The sequence below is a fragment of the Carassius auratus genome, unplaced genomic scaffold (genome assembly GCF_003368295.1).
Source record: "Carassius auratus strain Wakin unplaced genomic scaffold, ASM336829v1 scaf_tig00001753, whole genome shotgun sequence".
Taxonomy (NCBI): domain Eukaryota; kingdom Metazoa; phylum Chordata; class Actinopteri; order Cypriniformes; family Cyprinidae; genus Carassius; species Carassius auratus.
This window is the reverse complement of record NW_020523394.1, coordinates 317,482-338,700: the sequence shown is the minus strand read 5'-3', so window position 1 is coordinate 338,700 and position 21,219 is coordinate 317,482. Positions and strand designations below refer to the sequence as shown.

Sequence of the window (21,219 nt, the reverse complement as noted above, 5' to 3'; positions counted from 1 at the left end):
ACTGGTAAATAGAAGTTTTGTGCTTTTTCAGTTGAATATTTTACTGTCAAGAAATGGTAGAGGATAAATATGCACAGTTTGTGTATAGTATGCAAACGGCAGCATAGGTCAAATGATGTCTGAATACGTAATAGCATAGGTGCTCTCAGATTTGAAAAGCTGATTAATAATAATAATAATAATAATAATAATAATAAATGTCAGGGAACTGAGAAAGTTTTTAAAATCGATACTAGTTCTGTAGGTATCAAGACATTTGTTAGTTGTGGTAAAACTGTGCTTGTTTTATTATTTTTGTACCAGGGCCATGGGATACAATTTATTTATTTTTTTCTCAGAATTGCAAGATATAAACTCACAATTGTGAGGAAAGAAGTAAGAATTCTGAGACAAGAAGTCGCAATTGCCATTTTTTATTCTGTAATGAAAAACAAAACAATTGCAGAATTTTGAGACGTAAACCCAGAATGTCGACAAAGTCATAATTGTGAGAAAAAAGTTACAATTAATATTTTTCATTCCGTAACGGAAACGATAAAACAGAATTGCGAGATGTAAACTCAGAATTATGAAATCAGAAAATTTGTCAGAATTCTGACTTTATACTATATCTCACTATTATGATTTTTTTCTCTCTCAGAACTGTGAAAAATGTCTGAATTGTTAAATAATAATAATAATAATAATAAAAAAGAAACGAGAGATTTCAAAATTGAGAGACAAAGTCTAAAATTTTAGATACAATGTTGCAATATATTTTTTTTAAATCCTGTGCCAGAAAAATGCATACATAATAACCACCTTAAACGCAGAGGAATCTGATTTAGCAGGTTTTCAATATCTAGATTCATAACCGAGCACAAACTTTAGTATGCAGTCAAAGTATGCCAGTTGGGATGCAGCCTGTGTTGTGTAATCCACATCGGAGAGACTGAGATCTGGAAACTAAGCACCTGTCCATAAGTGTGTTCAGAGGGTCTCAGCTGTGGGATCCACATGAGAGCGAGATTCGGAGGCTCTTTATATGGATGAAGTGATTGCAGGAGGTGAAATGAAGAGTCTCTTCATGCCTCTCTCTTTCTCTATGCATCTCTCTCTCTCTTCTCTCATTCTTTATCTCTGCCCCTCTTTCCCTCTGTGTCGGTAATTTTTCTGTGTTAATGAGAGGTGATATTATGAATGCTGATGCAGTGGGGGACGCTTTGAAAAGGTGACAAGGACATTAGCACATAAATGAACACATTCTTACACACTCTCACACACTCTCACACACTCACACAGTTCAAACCGAACAACTGCCAATACTGGATAAATGTAATTTGTAAAATTTACTAGCAATATCTGATCGAAAATTGTTTATGCACTTTTTTTTTTTCAGTGCATAACATTTTCAGACTTAAATACTTTTTGAACTTTTTATTTAAACTTTCAGACAAGGCTTTGTAGAGCCATAATGTCAAGTTTGTCTTCCGACAAGCCTTTCTTTTCTATTTAGAAATTATAATTTTTGCATTTTGTTTATGCCAATAGATTCAAATTTCAATCACAACTCTGCATCCTGTTTGCTACCTCAATTAAAATTCTAAAAAGCATTTTCAATTCTGAACACTCAAACCTGTTGTAATTGAACACCCACCTCTGTCATCAATTGAATTCTGTATTCTCCTATCTCACTCTCTCTCTCTCTCTCTCTCTCTCTCTCTCTCTCTCTCTCTCTCTCTCTCTCTCTCTATATATATATATATATATATATATATATATATATATATATATATTTATATATCGTAAAACAGTCCTTTTCTAATATATACTGTGTACAGCACTGTAAATGTTATGCACAGTCTTTCAAACATTCCTACCATTGTGCGGTAGATTAGTGAGAATAGTGAGTGTGTGTGGTGTGAATGTGTGTAATAACTTCACAAGCTCTATCAGTCTGTAGGGTGAGAAATGACAGGTAGTGTTGATCCCATGGTATAAAAGCTTTAAACCGAATGTTTCCTGAGGATCTAGTGCAGACAGACATTTCTAAACACACACACACACACACACACACACACACACACACACACACACACACACACACACACACACACACATATATATATTTCAAAATTTCTGTTCCAGTAATTGTCTGAAGCCTGAAATTAGTGGTCATTTCAAAGGTCATTGTATAATCTGTTTAGGCCTGTCTAATGCAATGTTCTGTCTGAGCACGTTTGATTCAGCAAATTGTTTTTTTTTTAATTCACTTTTGGTCTAAAGAAAAACTTGCTCAGTAATAGGTCCACTGCAATGAATGTGTGCCGACAGAATCAGAATCCAAACAGCTGATAAAGACATCAAATCACATGTTTTTTAGAAACTTAATTCATCATTAAAATTTTTTAAACTTCAAACCGTTGCTAAAATACAAGTCCTTTATCCATAATATTGCTTTCTCCAGGGAAAACATCATCTGGTCTGAATCAAGAGGGAAATTAGCACAGATTCAGCACCAGTTCTAAACAAAATGTGGATGGATTACTGGAGTACTGTAAAATATAAATATAAATAATTAAATAAATAGAGCATTTTCAGAACAGAACAGCAAAAACAGGCCTTTACAGCCCATCCAAGATAATTCCTTCCTCCAACATGATTGCCTTTATTAGGTCCACAACGAAGGCATGTCTTTCTTGTAAAACTGTGATCAGACCTACTTCTGCTTCACTGAAGTTTGCATCTACATCCACATCCTAAGTAGAGAAAGAAAAATATGCACAGTGAGAATTTTTTCTTCAGTCCTATACTGGAAATGTTCTAAAAGGATACGGTGACAAAGGGCTGTTGGTTTTACTTTAAGCAACAACTTTGTGCATAATTCTTATTGATGGACAGAGTGAGTGTACAATGATCTGCACAAACATCAAGATCACCAAAGAGAGATGATGAGATTTATAGTATAAGCGTTGCAAAACAGAACATATTTCAGAAGACAGAGCACAATTGTAAATTATAATTTTTGTATGAACTTTTCCTTTTAAATTCTGTTTTGTGGGTGTACTGCATACCTTCAAAAGACTTGGAATATTACACACAAGTTCCATTGACTATTATATTGTACATTATTCTCAATTAATAACATCATAGAAGTGAATTTAGAGAAAACTTTTTACAATATTTAAGTGAAACTAGTAAGAAAATGTCAGTGGCTGGCCATTTTTGAGGAAAAAAAATTCTTATGAAGCAAAATGATCCGTCTGTGGAAGAAAATGAAATGAATGCAGAAATTAAGACTTAAAAGCATTTATCTTAAATTTATCAAAGTAAATCCTCTCCACAAAGAAAATAAAAGAAATGACAGTGAAGTCACAAATATGGCACTTGTAACAAACACAAACTAAAGCATGTCCGGAACTTACATTTCCACTATTCATTAACTGGTATTCTATAAATAAATAATAAAATAGACCATTGTTGTTGTTTTTTTTATTGGCCACTTATGCAATGTAGTTGGCCAGTGAGTTAAATGGAAACATCAGGTATTATTTTAAAACTTAAGACTTAACTTATAATTAAATAAATTTTAATGTTGTTTATGCTTTGCTTGAGGAGGTGATGGGGTCTGCTAATGACTCAATGACAATTTCAGCGGATAAAACACTCTGAATGCCAGTAGTTTCGTACTGCCTACAGATTACTGTAATTATCATAAAAAGCATGCATACTATTTTCATTGCAACTGGCTTGACTGTAGTTTCGCACTCATACTTGTGATTTAACACACTGTGCCAAGTTAAAGGTGCCATACAAAAATCACTTTTATAAGTGTTTGAACACAGTTGTGTTGCCACAGTGTGTGAGAATGTCTCAGGTTACGAATGTAACCATGGTTCCCTGAGTAGGGAACGAGACACTTCGTCCTCTAGGGGTTGCTATGGGGAACATCTCATCGTGACCCATGTCTGAAGCATACGTTGAAAAAACACCAATGAGTTGGCAGGTGACAGCCTCTGACGTCACTACCAGCGTGACTATAAATAAGCGCCAGGAGAACACGTCATCCACTTCTTCGTCTGAAGCTTGTGTCCGAAGCATGGCAGGGAGCTAGAGGACGCAGTGTCTCGTTCCCTTCTCAGGGAACTATGGTTACATTCGTAACCTGAGACCTTCCCTTTCAAGGGAACTTTGAAGTGCGTCCTCTAGGGGTCGCTATGGGGAACAGTATACCCATGCAGCCATGCTGAGTGGAGTGCAGGCTAGAATCATGGCAAACACTAAGTACCAACTCTGCCATTCATGGGAGTTGCTCCTGGGACGTTTAGATGGCTGTCCATGACATTATCCCTTACGGCCAAAGGCCTAAACCATATACCATGGAGAGCTGGTGGTTACAGGGGAATTAGGAAGGGGAGGATAAAAGCAGAAGTTAAAACCCCCCAAAGGGAATGAGTAGATACCTAGGTATCGCTCCAATTCAGACGAGAATGCTGCCTCGTCTGGATCACATCCCTTAGGTCCTGCTTACCTCCTCGTGACCCACGATTCCTCTTACCCCTCCCGCAGGCAGGGGAGGTGCGTGAGTCGCGACACTAACCTACTGTGCCCATCTTTGATCCTCAGATCGAAAAGGAATGACAGAAGACCTTCGTGGAATGAAGGATTTGAAGGCAGCTGAGCGCGCCGTCGCCTCCCTGAATTTCTCTACTACAGTTTCGATGGAGGTACCTAAAAGTTCGGAAGGCGAAACCAGAGCATCGAGAAGAAAGCCCCTTTCTTTCTTCCCGATGTCTGCCAGGTTCACCCACAGATGTCTCTCCATCACCACCATGGCCGCCATAGACCTGCCCATGGCGGAGACGGCCTGCTTGGTAGCACGGAGAGAGAGATCTGTGGTGCGGCGCAGCTCGGCCAACTGGTCAGCTGAAAGGCCCTCGCCTTTATCCAGGTCCTACAGCAGATCAGCCTGATAAGCTTGAAGCACTGCCATCATGTGCAACGAAGCCTCAGCCTGACCTGCTGCTGTATATGCTTTGCCATTTAAGCGAGATGTATATTTACTGATTATAATGACTTATACTGTCTTTTTACACGTTACATTGCATATCCCATAAAACCATGTCTGCATTTGTGATGGGAGGAACGACAAACAATAAGTGCTACTCTACACTCCTCAGAATTTGCGTTTGAATTATCAGTGGCAAATCCTTTACATATGTAAACCTAATTAGATACCATGAGTCAGAAGCGCCACACTGTCCTTGCAAGTGAGTGAGCGGCAGCCAGCAGCTAGTACGAGGAACGGCCGGCAGATCCGATTAAAGAATGGCTGGGGGCTTGCAGCAACCACATGTGATGATCCCGGGGTTTACTCCACTTCGTCCACAGTGAAAGCCAATTCGGCGATCCACAGTACGAAGTTGATGCATTTCCTCATTGACCAACACAGATCAAGTCTAGGCATGACGAAGCAGATATCATGCTTTTTTGGAAGGACAATCAAAGTAGTTTCACTTTCACAATGAATCACACAGCTTCTCTATAACAACAGCCAGAATAAAAGGTATGCCTTCTTTCTTTGCATGAATATTTGGGTGGTGATATGCAAATCTTCTTAACTTTTGTAAAGAACATCTGTTCGGATTTGAGACTTTAGTCTTTGCAACTTGGCAGATCTTCTTCATGCACCAAGAGCTTGTAACACTCCAAAGAGAAAGGAAACATTTTATTAGCATCATATGACCCCTTTAAAGGGGACAAACACAAAAATAGCGCATTTTGGCAATTTTTATCTATGGGGTATTTTAAGATAAAACTTCACATACACACTTTGGGAACAATTTAAAATATTGTATCAATGCATTCTATGGCACCTTTAGAAAGAGATTAAAAAAAAAAAAAATTGATCTGAAGATTAGTTTGTACTTTGACTAAATTGCACTAATCTTGAAAAATCTAAGTTCTGTTCAGAAATTATATTTAACAAAAAATAAATGCATAATACTAGAAGAATAGTTTTAACATGGTTTATTGGAACACTACAATTAGCCCAAGTCCATATTAAATGACTGCTTAACTCGCTTAGATTACTTGTCTGTGCAACTTCTGGCCAAGCTGAGGGAAGTTACTTCAGAAACAGAAAGAATTAGCTTTTCAGTTTTTCGTCATTTCTGAATGTATGCGTGCAATCTGTACGTTATGTGCTTGTGTGCTCTGTTCGTGTGCAGCAATGTAGCAGCACATTAGAGCAGAGATCAGAAATTGCTCAAAAACATGTTTGAGTTCTTAACTTGGGCTAAGACATTCCACAAAACAGAACGCAAAAAGCAAAAGTCTTTTACCTTGATTTTGCTGAAGTAGGTCCACTCTGCAAACATAACATTGAATCCTGTGTCTGTGTGCTTCTGCGCTGTGTGGGGGAGTGGGAATTGACATCCAGCACAAATGCGTAACCGCATGTCTTGAACATTTTGAGCAATTTTACTTAAATAACGTTAGTACACTATCTAGGGAACTGTCTATTCCAATATTTCATCAATCACCAGTGCACGTTCATGGTGTTTCATATCGCATAAGGCTATAAAACTATTTGATTCTAATCGTAACCTTTACTTTTAAAGACCAGTCAGTGTCTGTAGCTTTAAGTTCATTTGTATGCTAGTGTACTCATAACTTGACAAGATTAACTTGCAACAGATTTACACATTAAAAATTCAGTTTTTCTCCTCTGGAAAAACTGAACAAATATTTTTAATAAGTCGTCTCAAAATATGTTCTGCCCAGACTAACTGTTTCAACAGGAAACACATTAACGCAGGAAAGAACACTGACCTTGTCAAGTTGTTTCTTTAGCAGTGAAAGACTGACTATCCTTGCTAAGGGCTGATGGGTCTGAATTGGATGTGGTTGGACAGCAGAGGTGAGGTTACAGCGGGAAAGACTGGATGTGAACACGAGGTCTGATTTTTAAAATGAAATTAATTCATTAATGAAATGCTGTATGTTTGTGCTGTGCAGCATTGTGTTGGATGCAAATGTTATTTTCCCCTTGATTTAGGTGTAAGGGATTCATAAAGTCATCATTAATGTGAGTTTTGAATGCTGAAATCAATCGTTGCCAGAGTTAAATATAGCAGTCTTTGGACAGCAGAGATCTGACCATCATTTGATCATTTGAAAAGTACAAATTCAGGAGGCGTTACACTGACTGTACAGTTCAATTTGATTCAATTCGGTGTCCTTTTATGTAGTTTATGAGAGAACTAAAAAAGTGCAAAATCATAATAGAGACCTTGTGTGTGTGGGGGTGGTATGGATCCTCTGGGGTCGCTGTGACTGCCATGTAAATGAGCCTCATTACTGAGAAACTTCTCATTGTCTAAACGAGAGGAGCGCTGAGGCCAGCAGAAGAGAGGATGGTTTGTTGATGCTCTATTGTTCTCCAGAGGAAAGGCATCTTGTGATTTACTGTAATCACTGGGATTCAGTGTCTATCTGTTACTCTTTTTCAAAGGAAAGAGTGTTGAAGTCAGTTCAGAGGATCTGTGAACCTCTTTTAGATCAGACCTGTATTTCCAACTGCGTTTTCACAACAAAACCCGCCCAACTGCTACTCAGAACTAGCCAAAAACTAGCCCAATTGCATTTTGAGGGGGGCTCCCCATTAAAAACCGCATTCCACAGGGTATAATATACGTTTTTGGTGGGTTTCCTCTGTAAAATTCACATTCCAGGGGCTAAATATCATGTTATCAGGGTCGCTTTAACCCGGGGACATGTAAAACAACCCGTGGCAACAGTGATAAAGTAGCCCAAATCCGCGGAAAAATCAGGGACTTTGCAACACTGAACAGACCTGAGAGTGGATTGTCGATCTTAATAATGCAATTTAAGATTTCCTAACAAGAGATAAGATTCTATTTAGTAAGATAGGATAAGAATCCCAAATCAAGTTAAGATTTGCTTCTGTAATACTAATTTATGAAAAATCCTAATTGAAAATATCATATCTTAAGTTAAGCATTCTGTAATATGCCCCCTGCTCTCTGCTTTCTGATGTTCCTGGCTCCTGTTTGAAGACCAGCAGGTTTAAGGAGCCAACAAGGAGCCCTTTTCTGACATCCTATCCTTTGTCCTACGTCTGCCTCCCCTCCCCCTTCTCTCTCTCTCTCTCTCTCTCTCTCTCTCTCTCTCTCATTCACTTTCTTTGACACATTCTGACCCTGTGCTCCATCAGCTGTGAAATCAGCCCTGCAACACACACTCAAACACAGACACACCTGCCTAACTCAGCTGCCAAATCGCTGACTGTTTTCTTCTGTCATAAGGGTCATACATCCATATCCAGACATATGCATGTGTTTGTTTTTGCATCTAGCTGTGCTATTTTATATTTGGTTCCTTCTACCTTTGGCAAGTGTGTGTGTATAAGTGTGCGGCTGTTTCTATTGATTTGTTAATTCATGATACTGGGCAGAAAAGCCGAACAGAATTGCTGAGGGAACATGGCTGTAAGGGAGGCAGGTGTGTAAACCCACGGGAATGTGTGTGTATGTGTGTGTGTGTGTGTGTGTGTGTCTGTGTCTGCTGACAGACAGTATTACACTGAGTGCTCACAGCTGGGACTGTGATGACTTTGCTGAGCATGTTCTGTGAATGTGTGCATGATGAGAACAGAGGGATGAAGTGAAAGAATAAGAGATGCAAGGACAGATTTCAGTTCTGAAGAGAGAACGAGTTTGGAACTATAGTATTTTCATTCAGTGGAAGCCTATTTATGGAGCCCCTCTGGTCCCACTTTGTCAAAAAATAAAATAAAAATAACTATTTAGTGGCCTCAAGATACTAACTCGTGGCCTCAAGATAGTAACTCGTGGCATCAAGATACTAACTCGTGGCCTCAAGATACTATCTCGTGGCCTCAAGATACTATCTCGTGGCCTCAAGATACTAACTCGTGGCCCCAAGATACTAACTTGTGGCCTCAAGATAGTAACTCGTGGCCTCAAGATACTAACTCGTGGCCTCAAGATACTAACTCGTGGCCTCAAGATACTAACTCGTGGCCTCAAGATAGTAACTCGTGGCCTCAAGATACTAACTCGTGGCCTCAAGATAGTAACTCGGGGCCTCAAGATAGTAACTCGTGGCCTCAAGATACTATCTCGTGGCCTCAAGATAAGTAACTCGTGGCCTCAAGATAGTGAAGTGTCTGAGACATAGACCCTTTGTTATTAAACTGGACCCTGTACTGTAGTGCAATGTAATACTTCACATTCTTTGCAATATTCTCTGTTTTAATATTCAGTGTAATATAGTTTGCTGTAGGGCTGCACGATATTGGGAAAAAAATGACATTGCAATATTTTATTTTTCTGCGATATATATTGCAATATGAAATCTAATCTATTTTTTTCTTACAAGCAAAAATGGGGTGAGCAGATTTACATTCTCATTTTAAACGATTTAAACATCGACACCATTGTGTCAATTGATTAATATGCGCGAGGGAGAGAGAGCAAGACAGCATTGTTTGAAGCGCTCTCTCTCTCTCCCTCTGTCTCTCTCCCTCGCACGCGCACTCGCTCTTTCTCTCTCGCGTGCTCTCTCTCACGTGCTCTCTCTCTCGCGCTCTCCGCGAATCACATTCGTCAAGGGCCGGGGAGCAGCTGGCCCGTACAGTTACAGACTACGACAGCCTACATCGCACATCCTGCGATGTGACTATCGTGGATTCGTACATCGCAATATCGATGCTTAATCGACACATTGTGCAGCCCTAGTTTGCTGGATCTGCTTCTGTTTATTAACTAGTACTGTTCATCACAATCAATTCAATTCTGTTAATACAGTAATGTAAATCTTGTAGGCTGCATATCCATAGTCCTTTATAATTTTCAGGAGGAATCCCTCAGGCTGAGTGCAGTGTATAGAGTAACACTGACCCCTCCTCCTCCTGATGGTGTGAGCGAGCGGTCAGTCACCTGTGTGTAGGATGGCCGAACTTAAGGCCAGAGTACACTTCACATTCAGCGGTTTGACTCGGCTATGCGATTCAGTTCACCCGGCGACCCCCCAAGTTCAATGGCGTGCTCGAGACTTCGGTGGCAGTCCAGGACGCCCCTGTCTTGCGTGAGGAGATTGCTGTCCTGCTGGCGAAGGATGCAATTGAGCCGGTCCCTCCAGCCGAGATGAGGACGGGGTTTTACAGCCCTTACTTCATCGTGCCCAAGAAAAGCGGTGGCCTTCGACCTATCCTGGATCTGCGAGTCTTGAATCGGGCCCTACACAAGCTCCCATTCAGGATGTTGACGCAGAAACGCATTATCAAATGTGTCCAGCCCCAGGACTGGTTTGCAGCGATCGACCTGAAAGACGCGTACTTTCATGTCTCTATCCTCCCTCGTCACAGACCGTTTCTGCGCTTTGCTTTCAAGGGTCAGGCATGGCAGTACAAGGTCCTCCCCTTTGGGCTCTCCCTGTCCCCCCGTGTCTTCACGAAGGTCGCGGAGGGCGCCCTTGCCCCACTCTGGGAAGTGGGCATCAGGATCCTCAAATATCTCGACGACTGGCTCATTATGGCCCGGTCCTGAGAAGAGTTGTGCGATCACAGGGACTTCGTGCTCCGGCACCTCAGTCAGTTGGGGCTTCAGGTCAACCGGGAGAAGAGCAAGCTGTGCAGAGAATCTCTTATCTCAGTATGGAGTTAGACTCGGTGAGTATGACGGCACGTCTCACCAGCGAGCGTGCCCAGTCAGTGCTGAACTGCCTGAGTTCCTTCAGAGGCATGACAGTGGTACCACTGAAACACTTTCAGAGGCTCCTGGGGCATATGGCATCCGCAGCCGCAGTCACGGCTGTTGGGCGCGACATGCAACGGGCAGGCAGCTTCAGGGTCCTGGACAGGACCTCGACTGCTTTGGCACATCAACTGCCTGGAGTTGCTGGCAGTGCATCTAGCTTTGCGACGGTTTTGTCCGCTAGTGCTGGACAAGCACGTGTTGGTCCGCACGGACAACATCCCGGGGGAGCTCAATCGTGCAGCCGACGCGCTCTCACGACAGCTCACTTTCCCCAGGGAATGGTGACTCCATTCCCAGACGGTCCAGCTGATCTGGAGTCGATTCGGGGAAGCCCAGGTAGACCTGTTTGCTTCCCACGAGTCCTCCCACTGCCAGCTGTACTATTCCCTGTCCCAGGCCCCCCTGGGCACAGATGCACTGGCACACAGCTGGCCTCGGGCTTTACGCAAGTATGCGTTTCCCCCAGTGAGCCTGCTCGCACAGACACTGTGCAAGGTCAGGGAGGACGAGGAACAGGTCCTGTTGGTTGCGCCTTACTGGCCCACCCGGACCTGGTTTTCGGAACTCATGCTCCTTGTGACAGCCCCTCCCTGGCGCATCCCCCTGAGGAGAGACCTTCTCTCTCAGGGGCTTGGCACCATTTGGCACCCGCGTCCAGATCTCTGGAACCTCCATGTGTGGCTTCTAGACGGGACGCGGCAGACCTAAGTGATCTGCCCCCAGCGGTGGTAGACACTATCACTCAGGCTAGAGCCCCTTCTACGAGGCAGGCCTATGCTCTGAAGTGGAGTCTGTTCACGAATTGGTGTTCTTCTCACCGAGAAGACCCCCGGAGATGCCCGGTCGGAGTCGTGCTTTCTTTCCTGCAAGAAAGGCTGGAGCGTGGGCTGTCACCCTCCACCCTGAAGGTGTATGTGGCTGCCATTGCAGCCCATCACGATGCAGTGGACGGCCAGTCCCTGGGGAGGCATGACCTGATCGTTAGGTTCCTGAGGGGTGCCAGAAGGTTACATCCTCCTAGGACACCCCTGATTCCCTCCTGGGACCTCTCTATTGTCCTGGCGGGACTTCAGAGGGGTCCCTTTGAGCCGCTGGATTCGGTTGAGCTGAAGTTCCTGTCTCTCAAGACAGCGCTCCTGATCGCGCTCACTTCCATCAAGAGGGTTGGGGACCTCCAAGCATTTTTGGTAAGTGAAGAGTGCCTTGTGTTCGGGCCGGCCTACTCTCACGTTGTCCTGAGACCCCGGCCTGGATACGTGCCCAAGGTTCCCACCACTCCCTTCCGAGACCAGATGGTGAACCTGCAAGCGCTGCCCCTGGAGGAGGCAGATCCAGCCTTGTCGTTGCTGTGTCCCGTAAGAGCGCTTCGCATATACGTGGACCGCACCCAGAGCTTTAGAAGCTCTGAGCAGCTCCTGGTCTGCTTTGGAGGTCAGCAGAAGGGGAAGGCTGTCTCTAAGCAGAGGTTGGCCCACTGGATAGTGGACGCCATCGCCTTGGCTTACCATTCCCAAGGCGAGCCGTGCCCCCTGGGGGTGAGGGCCCATTCCACACGGATTGTGGCCTCCTCCTATGCGTTGGCTCACGTCGCCTCTCTGGCAGTTTCTTCCCGTGTGTTGGGTAACAGGTAATTGGCGGGAAGGGCTGGCTGGGTGTCTCGCTTGCTGCACCATTCCCCCTAACACGGGGATGTGAGCGCCGCCTTCTCCCAGTAGAGTTCCCCGGTTAGCGTACCCTGGTAGAGCATCCTCCAGCACCCTCGGCGTCAGACTTGGCAGAGCAGTCTGTCGCCAGGCCCAGTACTGGCATTAGCATGCCCGGAGCCGGTCAGCCCCTGTACTGGGCTAGGTGTCCATATGGCTGGGTTCCCTACGGGTAATCCCATATGTGTATTCTTCCACGGTAAGGTTTCCCTCTTGGCAAACCCATGTCTTCCCTTGACAGACCGTTCTGTCAGTCTCTTCTGGCAGCCGTTCCATCCCTACTCCAAGGTAGGACCTGCCTTCCATATGTAGTACTGCCCACTGGGTCAGTCCATATCGGTATATCCACATGTCACCTCCCTACGGGTAGGATGTGGTCTCCGTAGCGGCCTTTCCTAAAGGCTCGCTTCCCCATTGTCTTGCCAGCTGGAAGAACAAATAGGGAAGATTTGAAGCAATCTTTCACCGAAGGTTGAAATCCCTTCCATTTACTTTATGTGGGCGGAACAGCAGCATGGCCTTCTCCAGCAGCGATGTACTCACCCTTTGGCCCCTTCGGTACCAAGGTCAGTGAATTTGCGCTGGGGCTTTGGGAAGGTTACGACCTTAATCGTAGCTTTTGTGGCACGCCAGGGCTTGTCAACTATTGCAGCGCCACAGGGTTGTGACAAGGTTCAGGTTGTGGCGTTTTCCATAGGACCCCATTTGTCGGTTGACATAACTCGAAGTGACCGACAGATAGGGAACATCTCGGTTACATACGTAACCCTCGTTCCCTGATGGAGGGAACGGAGACGTTATGTCCCCATGCCACAACCTTGAACCATTCGCTGTTGCCGGGACACGTTCTCGGCTCCTCAGCGTAAAACCTAATGAGTGGATGCACCTGTCGCCCTATTTATACCCGTCGGCACGGGAGTGGCTCAGGTGTGTTAATCCACTAGCCAATTTTCATTGGCGTTTTCTCTTAAAATCAGAGATGATTGGCCTCCCAAGTGAGACCCCTTGTGTCGGTCGACATAAAGTCTCCGTTCCCTCCATCAGGGATCGAGGGTTACGTACGTAACCGAGACGTTCTCTGCTTTTATTTTGGCAGAAACCCACAGAAAGAGCTCAGTGCTTTTTGTTGACAGCAGCATGCAGATTTATACACGATTCTCATTACTAATTTGGGAAGATGTTTGTTGCGTGTAAAAAAAAATTGTTACTGAGCAACTGCTGATATTTGAAACGGTGATATTAAAGATACTTCTTTTACAAAATCATTGATAGATTATTAATAACAACCTTATTTTTATTTTTATCTACTTATTTTCATCAACAATATGATTATCGGCTTTCTTATATATATATATATATATATATATATATATATTAATATATATATATATATATATATATATATATATATATATAAATCATCTGTTATCGTACTGGCCAACATTTTGTTGTTGTCTTTCATAGGGCTGCTTCTCAAAATGTAATGAGCTGGCAACCTAAATAGCAGTTTTGGTCATCATCGGTGTGTTTAGATGTGATAAACTGAGATAAACAAATGATTAAGGTTGGCAGCAATTTAGTTTTAGAGAATTTTTTGTCCCTGTCTGTCTTTGTCTCTTTCTTTCTGTTCATCTGGCTGTTAGATCATCTGTTAGATTCATATTCAGATTTAGTAACTTCCTGACATGATAAAAAAGCTTTATTTCTTAAGCATCAGTCACTTTTTAGATGCATGTGTACATATACACAAACATAGGGAAATACAGTAAAAACATTAATATTTTGAAATATTACAATTTAAAATGAATATTTTCCGTGAATAAATTGTAAAATGTAATTTATCCCTTTGATCAAAGCTGTATTTTCAGCATCATTACTCCAGTCTTCAGTGTCACATGATCCTTCAGAAATCATTCTAATATGTTCTGCTGCTCAAGAAAAAATTCTGATTATTATCAGTGCTGAAAACAGTTGTGCTGCTTCATATTTTTGTGAAAAGCGTGATACATTTTATCTTCCAGGATTCTTCAAAAGAGCTGTTTATTTGAAATGGAAATCTTTTGTAATATCATATATGTCTTTATTGTTTGATCAATTTAAAATTGATACAATTAGAAATTTCCTAAAAAAACAAACAAACAAAAAAACATCTTACTGACCCCAAACCTCTCAACGGGAAATGTAAAATCAGCTGGTCTTTGTTTCTGTGTTCAATCAGACAGTGATCTGTAATAATGTGTGAAGTAATGCTTGTATTGACAGGGCTGCAGACACACCGCTGATCAATCGATCAATCAGCCGTTTGAAAAGTGAGCAAAGTCCTGCTGAGAGACCCCTATCACATGGGTGTGTGTGAGAATCTGGAGATTAATCTCTTCCCAGGACGCAATGCACTTTAATAGCATGTTCTGTAAGTTCATGTTTGAGGGATTTAAACACCAGAAGAAAAGCTGCCGTGATGCACAAATCAGCTCTAGTCTGTAACATCACTGAATCTGCTGTTAAAAATGAACCATCCATTCATCATATCATCATGTAACTAAGAATTAGAATCATTGTAATGTGATAATCAAATATAGGTGCAGGTGGGTGGTGGGCAGGTAATTTGAAGCAGCAGACTCCGCTGAAGTTTGAGCTCATCTGTGCATCTCTACACTACACTGCAATGAAGTGTGCTCTGCTGGGCAAACTAAATAATTACACCATTCAGAAGTAGGGTTGGGTATCGATTGGGTTTTTTTACGATAACCGTGCCATATCGATACTTTTAAAATGGTACCGGTGCCTAAACAGTGCCTGAACCGATACTTAAAAAAAAACAATGCATTAAAGAACATTAAACATATTTAAAATAAATCCATAGCTTTCAAATGCTCCATGGGTGCTCTCATTTCCCAAGTTGTGCTTCCCTTACTCTAAGGCTAATAAATGTTTCGTGATCTGAGTCATTGTTTAATACAAAACCACACATAATGTTTATACTTTATCTCTGTCAATCTCTTATATTGTCGCTTGGTTACGTTACCCAACCTTATTTAGAAGCATTTAATCTGCATTATATGTTCTGTAAAAAAAATAAATAAAAAAACATTATCTGCGGCATATCAGCCAAAACCCAATATATTGGCAACAGGCTCATATCAACCGATAACATAGGCTAAACGATATATCGGTCAGGCTCTAGTCCAAATATTAGATAATTTATTCAGAAAGGGTTTGTTTATTTGACATTATGATATTTCAAACATTTATTTGCTTTCCTATGCCTTCATGTGTGTGTTTCAACCTTCAGCTTTCACACTGTCAGGGGGTTTAGCAAGTGAAGTGAGTATTTTCCTGAATGTTTCTAACAAGCTGTTTGCATCTTAAAGTAAACACATGTCTGTCTGTATCATTAAAGGAGCGGTGTGTGCTTTATTGAATGGTGAAGGTTTTTCCAGCTCACTGAATGGAGGATTTCTCTCTGTGTGGGTGACAGTCTTGACAGTCAGATGGTTGCAGTGTGTCTGTGAAGGGAGAGAGGCAGAAGTTGTTTTCCGTCAGTCTTGTTTATTGTTTGTCTTCAAGATTCAGCTGTTTTTCTGTCTCTTTTTTAACCTCCACCCCATCTTCCTCTCTCACTGTATTCATCTCTCTCTGATTTATCATATTCCTTGAACCAAAGCATGCTGCCTCATGCTTGTGTTTGTGTCAGTTTGGGTCACTTATAGCTGGCTTTTTAGAAAGCAACATGCGCCAACCATCTTCCCAAACTTGTAATGAGATGTGATTATAAACCAGCTTTTGTCAACAAAAAAGAACTTTAAGGTCACTCTGGTTTTCTGCTGAAGTTAAAACTTAAGCCTTATTCGCATGGGATTAGCATTATCTGGGGAACTTATGTGATTTTGAAATTACCCCCTACAGGATAAGTGAAGCCTGTGATTTTACTCAAATTACTGACTTATCTCCTGGATACATGGATGTCAAGGCTTTGAGAGTACCATTCTATGGTCCAATTAAAGAAAAAAAAAAAGAAAGTAATATAGATTGTGTGCTGTGTCATTAACATTTCACCAGGTTAAAATAATATCTCAAGCTTTATTCTTGATTTATCTGTAACACATTAACCTCAAAACCTTTTCAGCTTTCTTTCTCTGCAAATTGTATGGTGTAGCAATATGACAGCACCCAAAATACTATGAAGCACTCCAATGCAGCTCCATTCTTCGTGAAAGATGGATAAAAGGGTGCACAGGAAACAAAAACTGCAAAAAATTCTATACAACTGCCAAATGCTTGCCAAATCACAGAGATGTCAATTTGCACCGGACTAATATTACCATAGGACCTTAGCGAAATATGGTAGGTAATTTACGGTGGAATTTTTATACAAATTACAGACGTGCTGATTTGCACGGAATTAAGATCACAGACAACTTCCACAATTATTACAAATGACTGGAGGTCACCATGTAATACTTATCCTATGCAAATAGGGCTTTAGACAAATTAAGACAGTATTAGTATTGTAATTTGACAGTTCTGTAATAATAATAATAATAATAATAATAATAATAATAATAATAATAATAATAATAATAATAATAATTATAATAATAATAATAATAATTATTATTATTATTATTATTATTATTATTATTATTATTATTGTTGTTGTTATGGATGCACTAAAATGAAAATTCTGGGCCAAAATCTGAAACTCAATTTTTTTTGTAATAGTTATTATTTTATAAAAAAAATATACATTTTGTAAGACTTTTAATTTATCTCAACAAATTTTAATGATACTGAATTAAAAAAATGCTAACCAGTGAAATAACCACACTTTTATTGAAAGTAATAAAAAATGGACGGAAAATATATCAATATTAAATACGAATATATTATATTTATTCTGTATTATCAGAACATCTGAGCACAGCATAGCGGGGAGCATATCAGTGAAAGAGAAGGTAGCGTAATTTACCGGTGTTGCCCCGTACAGCTGTACTGCACCATGTTACAGCACAGTAGCGCTATTATAAACAGGAACTGCATAGAAATTTCCTGCCGTTGGAACGAGAGCGGAACGCACATTCATAGAGAAGAATATTGAGCGGAGCATCACAAGCACAGTGATGATGGCTAGAGGGAGAGTGAAACCTGTGTGCTGAACACTGATGGGTGGTGAGGTGGTCTATATATTTTTGGACGTTTTTCTCTTTTGGCCAAAAAACAAACAAAAAACTGTGCCCGAAAATTTGGTGCATCCTTAATTATTATTATATTTCTCTATTACAGTAAAAATAAAACCAAATAAGATATTACTATTTATTACTCTGCTCTATGGCATACTTGATTTTGATTAGTCAGTTACGATACTTCGAGGTATGTTATACCTCGATAACAACCGGTAAAAGCTGATAACACAGGCTCATCCGGGTAACTGAAGTTGGCAGCCTTGGCAAGGCCGATATATCAGCTGATATTTGTCATTTTTTAAATATCGGCATCGGATGATAACGTTTTCTGCTTGGCCAATGTGTTCGAGGTGGGACTTTTATTTAGACGGCACTGAGAGCGGCAGCGTCTGAGAGCACACAGTGCTCGCACTCCCTCTCTTGTTTGGAGTCGTCGTTAACAGTTCTGTCTAATACGGAAAGAAGTCTGTCTAATGATCAGATAGAACGGTTAAACAAAGACATTAATGTATACATAAAGTATTAGAACAATTGTTTTTATATTAGGCCTAGTAGTAATAGAAAGGCAAACATTATAATACTTTCTTGTTCTCCATCAGCAGTAAGCAAATATACAAATATCATGTAGTTTAAACAAATCATTAAAAGACTAATGAACATTTAATTTCACAAACCTTGCAAACTACTCGAATCCAGCTGTGAGATCTTGTGAAGTGTGCATTTTTATCCAGCATGATCACGTGTTCTCTGCGTGTCTGTAAGTCCTTGTGAATTGAATGCTTTAAACTTTAAACTTGTGATTTCAAATTATACTGCGCATTATGCATTTGCACACTGCCATATTCATGTTATTTCCTCTGTGTGCTGTATGTAAAATGAGGGTTACCCTGGCTTTATTTGAAAAAATATGATTCCCAGTGCACACAAACTTCCCAAAATACTGATTCCCCTGTTGTTTACAGTGTTTACTTTCTTTTTAATTATATTTTTATTTAATATTTATTTATTTGTGTAAAATATTGTCATCTAAAGTATAAGCATGTTTCTTTTACACATTTTTTTTTTAAATCTATTAAATAACATATATATAATAATTATACAAAAAAATGATATCAGCTTTATATCGGCCCCCCTGCTTTCCAGGATATCGGTATCAACTGGCAAAAAACACATATCGGTCAACCACTAGTTAAGGCCCTGCTTGTTCTCCAATCTCCAATTGTTGGTAGCATTCTATTATTTAATACCCAACGTGTGACACTGATCTAGCTAAAGGAGAGTTTAACGTTCATGTCGTGGAGGTCTCACTCTCAGGCTCAGTGGGAGATGAATTAATGATGAGGTGAGACAGCGGAGTCCCTGCTCCTAGAGAGTCCAGCGTTCAGCTCTCTTCCGGAGAGACGCCAACAGATTTCTCGCCTGTCTGCCATTGAGTTATCACCCCTCCTGCAAACTGCTGATTCTGGTCTCTGACTCAGACACTTCTGGTACTGTATGCTCGGACTGCATGTCATCAGTAATTAGTGATGCGTGAAACGAGTTGTCAGCTGGATGCCATCAAACAATCCCGAGAAACAGAGAGCAAGAAAGAGGGAATTAGAGCAGTAAGATGGAGAGAAATGGAGGATGAAGGTGCAGAAAAATAAGAAGCAGTGATAGATGATCAGTCGAGCACCTCATACAGTACGTAGTTTATTATGCTACTTTTGTACTTCCGTGTGCTAGTTAGAATATGTGCGCTAGAGACAATTTATCTCCTGCTGTGTGCAAATATTGCAGCTCTTTTTCATTTGTAGGAGGAAATATCGAGAGCAGAGGTGGCAGAAATCCACTTAGCTAAGATAATGCATTGACCAAACCAGAATGATGGTAATGCTTGGTCATGCAGTTTAGTAGCACAATAGATTTATTGGGCAGGACACATTTACATGTGAAAGTGATGAAGAATAGGATAGGAGTTGAAATGTCAATCAAAAACATTTTCAAGACACAAATATCAACAAATATCAAGGATGGAATATTACTTTCCAATTTACAGGGTATCTGCAGGATTTCAAGAATTTTTTAAGACCTGCACAATATAATGAACACCATGTGAGGGTAGGACAAGGTCTACGATAATGGGCGATAATTCGATAATTACCCAACCAGGGGTGCGTTTCCCAAAACCATAGTTGCTATCTAAGTTAGTAACTTTGTTGGTTGCAATGTAATTTCCCATTCCCAACCAAGTTGCTAACAGGTTAGCAACTATGGTTTTGGGAAACTTACCCCAGGGCCGTAAGCATGTCCCAAAATTGAGATTGGTAGGGGGGTTCGGACATGCTCTCCCTTGAAATTTTTAATTTGTAGGGCAACGTTTTTGTACAGTGAAAGATTTAGTTACTCACACATAAAGAGTCATTTATCGCCAGCTACTGGCTTAACTATGGAAGTTGTGCTAAAGTCAACACTATTTAGACTGTCAGTATGAAACGTGCGAACACTGACCAAGGAGAGATACAAAAGTGAAAAATCCTAGATCTATTGGTGAAATACTGGTAAAAATATCAGCATTCTTGGAATCAAACAGACAGTTAAATAGCAGAAAAAAATATATTTATTCAGTAATATTATTATGACAAAAAATATATAGTGTTTGTGGTGTTGTTAAATTGAGCCTACAGTTTCCACTGCAATTAACGACGATCATGAATATCTGTGGTAATTAGGAATACCATGATTATAATAATGCTGATCCCATCCTGGCCACAGTAGGGATAGGCGATATGCCGATATTATCGTACATAGACGATGTTTTGCAAGTATTGCAATGTCAACAGTCAAGTAATAGACGATTATCGACATTATCAGGGAAAAAAGACAAATGATAAACCTAATAAGTTGCAAAAAAATATTTAGTCACCATAGAGGTTGAAATCATTTTGTAGGAGTGTTGGGAATGGAAAAGCTATTCTAATTTTGGAAATCAGATCAGATGCGTAAGATCAGGAATCAAATTACTTGTTATAAAATTCATTTAGATTCTTCTTCTCAACTCCTGTATGTACATTTATTGTGATTTCAAAAGATTCAACTGCAAGAAGATGAAATATAACTCACTTCTGCACTCGCGCGCTGTTTTCCACGCTGAGCACACACAAACACACAAACCGCATAAACAAAAGCCGCCTCTTATAAATGCAAACTGAACTCACTTTCTAGCATTCTTACACATTCGAATGGATAAATACACATAGACTTATATTAACATATCCCATAAATACAATCGGTTATGCCTTAGGAGAACGTAATGAGTTAAGAAAGAAAACAAGGGTGTATTGGAATCACATGGACAGCAGCCTTTTGAAAGGAACGAAAGGAAAGAAAATCCCTCACTAATCTCGACTGAATCACTTTTGTAGCCTCAGTTTATATTTTATTTGTCTGTTGTTCAGTGCCGACTACTGTAATGACAACATGCATCTGTGTATGCGATTATTTTGGAGATGCGTTCCAGGCCTTTTCTATTTTGATCTGCAGTTTAATAAAAGTTGAACCGAAAAAAAA

General features: G+C 40.7%; 1 protein-coding gene across 3 annotated transcripts in view; it reads left to right on the top strand.

Moving 5' to 3' along the window:
• Window positions 1-21,219, top strand: part of spock1 (SPARC (osteonectin), cwcv and kazal like domains proteoglycan 1) — a 218,237-nt gene that overhangs the window by 1,219 nt on the left and 195,799 nt on the right. The gene's annotated exons all lie outside the window — the stretch shown is intronic.